The sequence below is a fragment of the Oxyura jamaicensis genome, chromosome 2 (assembly GCF_011077185.1).
Source record: "Oxyura jamaicensis isolate SHBP4307 breed ruddy duck chromosome 2, BPBGC_Ojam_1.0, whole genome shotgun sequence".
Taxonomy (NCBI): Eukaryota; Metazoa; Chordata; class Aves; order Anseriformes; family Anatidae; genus Oxyura; species Oxyura jamaicensis.
Genome location: NC_048894.1, coordinates 131624926 through 131632672, shown reverse-complemented (window position 1 = coordinate 131632672; position 7747 = coordinate 131624926).

Here is a 7747-nt window from a genome sequence, read left to right as displayed (position 1 = left end):
TTCCTTTCCTTTCCTTTCCTTTCCTTTCCTTTCCTTTCCTTTCCTTTTTTCATTTCATTTTATTTTTATTTTTATGGAATACATAATATTTATTCTGTATCCTTGCCTCATAACCTAGTGGATGCGGAGACTGGACTTGATCTCTCTCCCAGGAGATCTGAGCTTGAATTTCCTGACCAGTAGAAACTGTAGTTCAGTCTCTGTACTGAATGAATACTTCACACTCTGGTCTCCCAAACCTAAAGGGTGGTATCTCTTATGACTCATCATAAAAAAAGTAAAGTAGCTGTGCATTGTTTTTACATGGCAAGGTTTTGGCAGTGGGGGGCTGCAGGGGTGGCCTCCATCAGAAGACTCCAGAAGCTGTCCCATTTTAGATAAGGCCAGTTTCAGCCAGCCCCAAAGGGACCCACTGCTGACCACAGCCAAGCCATGAGCAATGCTGGTTGGGCCTCTGGGAGAGCAGAGTTAATGGAAAAAACACCATGCAACAGCAGCTTCGATAGACGAGTGATAGCCAGCACTGCAGATCCCAAGGTCAGTGCAGCAGGAGGGCAGGAGGTGTTCCAGGCACGCAGCAGCAGTTCCCCTGTGGCCTGTGGAGAGGCCCCTGGTGGAGCAGGCTGTCCCCCTGCAGCCCATGGGTCCCACATGGCGCAGATCTCCACGCTGCAGCCTGTGGAGGAGCCCCCGGTGGAGCAGGTGGATGTGGCCTGGAGGAGGCTGAGGCCCATGGAGAGCCCCCGCAGGAGCAGGTCCCGGGCCGGAGCTGCAGCCTGTGGAGAGGAGCCCACACAGGAGCAGGGGGCCTGGAGGGAGCTGCTGCCCGTGGGGGACCCATGCTGAAGCAGTTTGCTCCTGGGTGATGGACCCAATGGTAAGGACCCATATTGGAGCAGTTCTTGAAGAGCTGTTGCTTGTGGGCAGCCCCCACAGACTCAGTTCAGGAAGGACGGCATCCCATGGGAGGGACCCCACATGGAGCAGGGTCAAAGAGTGACCGTGAAAGAGTGGTGGAAACCAGGCATGAAATGGAACAGAGATACTTGGACTTAATAAAACTGAAGTGTTTCCATGCATTTACAGACAAATCTTTGTTAAAAACTGGTGGGTCTAGGAAATCTAATTATCACCATCCAAGTGCAAAGTAGCAAGGATTTTCAGGCTCAGAAGATTGATTTTATGTTCAATTTCAGTCATGTTCACTTTTAGACATATAAGTTATTTACAATCTTTTCTAAAATTCTGAGCCTATAGCTTTATAAACTTATTATTTTGTCCACAGAAAGTTTTTGGTGTTTCTTAGCTCTTCAGAAAGGAAAATCAAAGGAACCTTAACATAAAAAAAGTAGGGATCTTGGTTCAGGAATGACAAAATTAAATCTAATAAATTCTCTCATAAAAGTGACTGATACAGAAAAACAAGAATCCTTGATGACAGAGACAATAAAATAAAGAAAGTTTAAGAATTCTGTTGAGATACTTTGAATTACAAGGTATCCTACATACCAAAGATAAACAGTTATTTGTAGAAAATTATTTCAGAGTAAGGTGAAAAAGCAGAGTGTAATTACAGAGCTGAGAAGATCTAATTACTCTTTATCCATTTCTCTAGAAGATATGTGCTATAGAATTGTTCAAGCTGGGTTTAAAAGCAGACCGAACTTACTGCTTTTAGATGGGAATTGAGTATTTTCCAAAGCAGCTTATCAGAAGTGAAATTAATAGAAGAGTTGAAGAAACTCAATAGTTTTTCGGGATAGGGAGGGTCTTCGAGGCTCTTCATGGGTTTTTGTGTTGTTTTTTTTTTTGTTGTTGTTGTTGTTTGTTTGTTTGTTTGTTTGTTTGTTTTTGTCTTATGAAAAACAGAATAGATAAGTTGATCAAATAAAAGGTAAGGTTTGTTGGATGGACTTTGTTTTATTAGGAGTGTTTCCTCTAAAGTTGTCCACCCTGCATTTGTTCATTAAGTCTGTCATGTGAAGACATAATAGCCTCAAACCAGAAACATTCCCTTCTTTGTCTTCAGCCAGGAAGACGGAGCTCTTACAAAACTAAAAAACATTCTGGACACTTAATCCCATGAATTAGGAAGATATAGGAGCTACACACTACAGAATGAAAGGAGTGGAAGGGAAATCTAAAGGAAATAGAAATAGGTGCTGGGTTTTCAATTCATTCAGTTTCAGGCTTCAAGGACCTTGCTAGTTGCTTCAGATAGATGAAAATATGCTGAACACGTTGTTAGTATTTCAGAGTATTAGGCTGTCAATCTCAAAACACTACTATAATTGGAAAGTCCTAAAAATGTGCAGTGATCAAACTAGTACATTTAAGCAAGCATGTCACTGTGCTAATTACCTCAATAAATTAACTGCCATAGTCAAAGATAGACTACAGTTGCAAGGTAAGGTTACAAGGAACGTTAAAATCATGAGTTTATAAATAAATTTAGCAGATAATCCAATCAGACTGTGAGTTAGGCACTACAGGGCAGGGGATCCTGCTTGCCTGTTTGCTTCTGCAGTGTACATTTCTCTGTCTAATCTGTCTCAGGGACTACCTTTATAATTTTGGATTAACCAGTTAAGTACAAGTATTTTCAAAAACAAAACAACACAAAGAAACAAACAAAAACAGAAATACAAATTATTTTATGGCTTAAAGATTGTTCCACTGAATCATACTGAGAAGTTTCATCATCTGAAAAAGTCATTTAAACAACCATAGGTCTAGAGGTCTTTAGGAGAAATTATTTAGGAGAATACAAAATATGAGATAAAGCTAGGACCCATTCTTGAAAAACAAATCTCCACTTTCTAGGTGATTTTAGCGAACCACAAACAAGTAGTAGTTTTCATTAAAAAAAAAAAAAAAAATACTTTATTGAATGTGTTTTCTCTGCAACTTTCTGCCATGTCTGTTAATGTTAGTATTTTCAACATTTTCTAATGTGATCTGGATTTCTGACTGACAAAGAATAAGGCAACTAACAGGACAAATTCATAACTTCTCCGGCTGGCTTCTGTTCTGAGAAGACAAGCTGCCTTTTATATTTTATCAAAGCAAAGTCTATGCATAAACAATTAAGTTTTCCCCAGATTTAAATGATATTGGCCTCAAATCTCACAAGGGTATATATTAGTATTAGACTGACATATGAAATACTATCAACACCTGGAAATACTGAGAGAGAGAAAATTTGTTGAAAAATGTCCCTTATATAATATAAAAAGATGGATGCCTTTCACATCAGAAATCAAGATGAACAGCTGTCTACCCCAGAGAACTAACTTCAAGGGACAGAGGCATCAGGACATTCTTTCAAGAAAATGCATCTCATGAAAAAAAAAAAAAAAAAAAAGGTATATGCAAACTATGGATAGATTGTCTTCTTTCAGAGGCAAAATCACAGGAAAGGTAAAAAGTCCTTTATCATAATTTATCAATATTTATCCTTAATTGCTACATTTCACTCAACCATTTCAAGTTGTTTCCAGGCATTTTGCTACCTCATAAGGAAGTTTATCTGTCCAATATGAATATTTGGGGAGCCTGAAAAGCTGTATGTTCATTTAGCAAGGAAAAAATAATACTTTTATGCAATGTTTTGCACGTCAGACATAGTCTTCTGTCATTATACATGAAATATTAAAGATTTTCTAGCTTACCATAGATAATATGTAGTTAACCATACAAACCACACAAGTTTGCAAGCCCATGCAGTACAATAATGTTTTGCTCATAATAATGTTCCTGCCAAGTTAGTAAGCACGTACAATGATCTCAAAAAGCCCTGTGGTCACATAAAATTCTTGCAAAACTTTACAACACTTTAAAACACACTTGTCATGAACAAGGAGACCAAACATTACAAGCATGGAATTAAAAGATTTTCTGAACAAGAGTGAGACTAAAGAAATTCATACTTGTCCATTTATCTGACTTCAAACAAGCTGCCAGAGAGAGGCTTGGGATGGTTTCATTGGGCACTGTATAATAACACAAGGAATACCTGAAGCAGCATTCAAGAAGCACTGGAGTAGGACGAAAAACTATAAAGGGATTCCAGGGGACAATACTTCATAAAATGAAATGCAATGTTTAAGAACCAACTTTCAGAAATAGAACTCACAAATCCAGATTAGTTTCCCTAGAAGATTTAGACAATTTCAAATATGATTTATGAAATTCAGTAAATGTGAATAATGTGGTATTTTGTGAGACAACTGGAAATGATGGAAAAGTCATCTCATCTCTTCCTGCATTTAGAACATTCTCTCTTTTCACATTTTACCTGTGAGAGCTCAGAGCTGGAAATAAACAATATAAGTAGCAGGAATATTTGAAATGAAATTCATGTTCACTAACTTTAGAATGTCTAACATTTTTAAACAGGCTCATTGCATTCTCCCTAAAATAATAATAATAATAATAATAATAATATACTTTAAAATGTGATTCATTGAACATAGACACATTTAAGATATCTACATTAGGGTCTGATGAGCTCAATCCACACAGTTAATCCCACTAGAAATATCTCAAACTGGTTGATAGCAAATACCAGCAAATTCAACAGAACCTGATAGTTTTGTAGAAAACTCTGAGGCTCAGAGTAGCATAGCTAAAGCCTTAAATTCTGATCTGGGTAAGATACACAACAGAAGATTACCTTAGGCTCCAGGTATGTGAGTAGAACCTTCTCACTTAACAACACTGTTCTAAACTTAAAGAGTGAGACTAACAAAACAGAAATCTCTAGGGTGAGCCTTTTACATGATAGTTTCCTCTTGGTGCCAACACCCTAAAGTTTAAAGTTAATTCTTACCTGTGCTTTTCATGACACAAAGTATAGCTTAAAGCCTATATTGGGATAGAAACCATTGTATAACTCCTTGTTGAAGTTGGGTGACCATCCTAAAAGGAAAATTTGAGATTAACATGGTCAGATACAATTAGGAAGAGACTACTAAATTCTATGGTTCTACAAAGCTATCTTAGGCCTTAGTTGCTGTTCATAATACTCTTCATTTTGCACTTTGTACTGGGAAAAAAAAAAAAAAAGAAAAAAAAAAAAGTCATCACATGATTTCATGTAATCCATTTATTTCAACCTGATTCTTCAAAGTATGACCTTGTCTATTCATGTAAAGAAAAAATCTTTTGAAATCACAGTTCTTTATTTACATGCTAAATTTCTTAATTAAAAACAAACATATTTAACATGTAGCAACCTTAATTTGAACTGACTGTGCACATGAAATGATTGTGAGGAAAATACATTGCAATTTTGCTTGTGTGGATTTTTTTCTTTTAAAGTAATTTCTTAGTATTTCAGATTCCAGTTTTCTATTGGGCTGATTAGATTCAACTTGATAGTTTCTTTCTTGTCATCATACTCTGAGCCAGCAGCTAAAGAAAATTGCAGAATTTGCCCACGACAAGACAGAAAATTCAACATTTTTGCTACCAAAATGTAATCCATCTTTTTAAATTTATTACCACTCTGTCGTGCATGGCAGTAGGAAACAAGGAGGCATTTACAAATGATGGAAAACAGAATGCCAGTAGGCACTGAATTTTTACAGAAGTGCTTGACTAGAAGGAAAGCTGAATTTATTACTCAGGATCCTTTTCCTGAGTTTGTTCATCAAACAAAGATAGCTTCAAGGTTTAATACTCAGGAATAGTTGTCAGTATAGAGGGGAAGCTGTCAAACTTTTATTTTAAGAATAAATTTGAAGTGTTTCATGGTAAAAGCCTTTAAATGTTTTATGTTCACTTAGAAGCTTCTCCAACATTATAAAAACAATGCACAAAGAAAATTTTTATAACAGGAAAAGTATTAAAGCATAATGTCTCATTCATAAGATTTCTGAAGATACTACATTTAAAGCCTGATAGTTTCGCCTAAATAATAGATAAGCTATAAAAAAAAAAAAAAAAAAAAAAAGATTAAGAGGTAGATATGAATCATATTACATTGTAATAAGATGAATGAGCTGTCATATGCTCTCATGTACATGAACATGTACATGAAAGATATGTTGGAAGAAAAATTAATTCTTGAAAAAGTTCTTTAATGAAAATCAGTGGCTTTTTTGTTTGTTTGTCATGTTTTCTGTTTTTTTTCTTGTTGTTTTTTTTTTAAAGAACATGGTTATCTTGTAGTTTAAACATAATAAAAACCCTTGAGAAACAAAATTTTATGAGACCATAAGTGAAGTCTCATTTTACATCTTAGAACCTCAGTTATTTTAACGTATAAATTATTAATTGTGAAAGCTTTGTGATGACAACTTCATTAAGCTGTTGGAATTTCATAAGAGAACTTTTTTCTTTATGAAACTTCACACTGCTAGCCTATATCAAATGTAATCTTAAATAAATATATATTATAATGTATTACTTTTTACAGTATGGCCAGGCCTTGCCTCAGTACCTGCAAACTGATAACGAAACTTCTCTTTCTTATTGTTATCGCATTTTGTAAAACCAGAGTATAAAGCGATGTTGTAGAAAACCAGAAAAAAAAATATGAGGGGAAAACAAAGGATAGAGAAATCAAATTCTCTAGGAGATGTAGTGTGCAGCTATAAGAAACTATGTCATTCATTGTGCTGCATGTGTCAATGAAATGTTGTTATCCAACTATGACATTCTTACAAAGCGTCTTAGAAATTCATGTTGGCTGAGGCTACGTGATTTATACTCACACAGGGTCAGACTGGTTGAACTAGTTCTGAAGCAAACATAATTTCCTCCAGGAGCACAACAATTAGGTTCTGACATAGTCAAAACAGGAGAAAAAACCTTGGCTACAAAATCTCACTGGATTTGGCTACTTCTAACATTTTGCATTGACAAATTTCCTTGAAAACCTGAGAGAGGAACAAAGAGAATCCAAAGTCTGAACAAAGAACCTGTGGGATGGATCACCTACTGTTACAGGCTGATGCATTCCACTCTTATTTCAGGTCCCTACCATGTAAAACTCAGACTGCATTTCTTTTGTGATGTCAGAAAACAAAACAGAAATGTTCTCTGGGGCTTGTGCACTAGTCTTGACTCAACAGGTTTGAATGTTTGAACATTCTTTTGCTTTCAAAGAATTCCTGTTCACCTATTAGTCCCATCTGGTAGAGTGACATATCAGTGAGGTATGGTGTTGCTATTTTGTTTTTGTTGTTGTTGTTATTTAATGTAAAAATGCAACAAACAAATTTCCACAAATAAAGTGCCTTTCATAATTGGCATTCAGCATGAAATAGCAGAACATGCAATGTTTTGGAACATTAGTCTGGTTTCATACAGTGCTTTTCAAATTCTGTGATAAGAGGTCCTTACAAAATAGAAGACAGAATCATTGAAACGTATTGACAGAAGGCAAGATCTTCCTTTTTGTTATTCTATACACCATTACAAGTTTTTGACATTAGAATTAGCTTTGTATAAATGATATACTCTGCAAGAACTGCCCTTACTCTAAGAAAAATGCCAGAAGCCAGTAAAGACAGCAAGGCAAAAAGCAGTCTAATTTAAAATCTGCCAGAAATACAAAGCCCTCCTGGTGAGATTCTCTATGATGATGTTTTAGATATAAGATCACATCCAAATCCCAGATTCTGCAGTGGAGTTTCAGCTTCAACTCAGTTGATTTCTTAGCCCTCATTTATACCAGAAATGAGTTATATCTATGTGTTGGGTCTGTCTGGGATGGAGTCACCTTTCCCTGCAGCAGCCC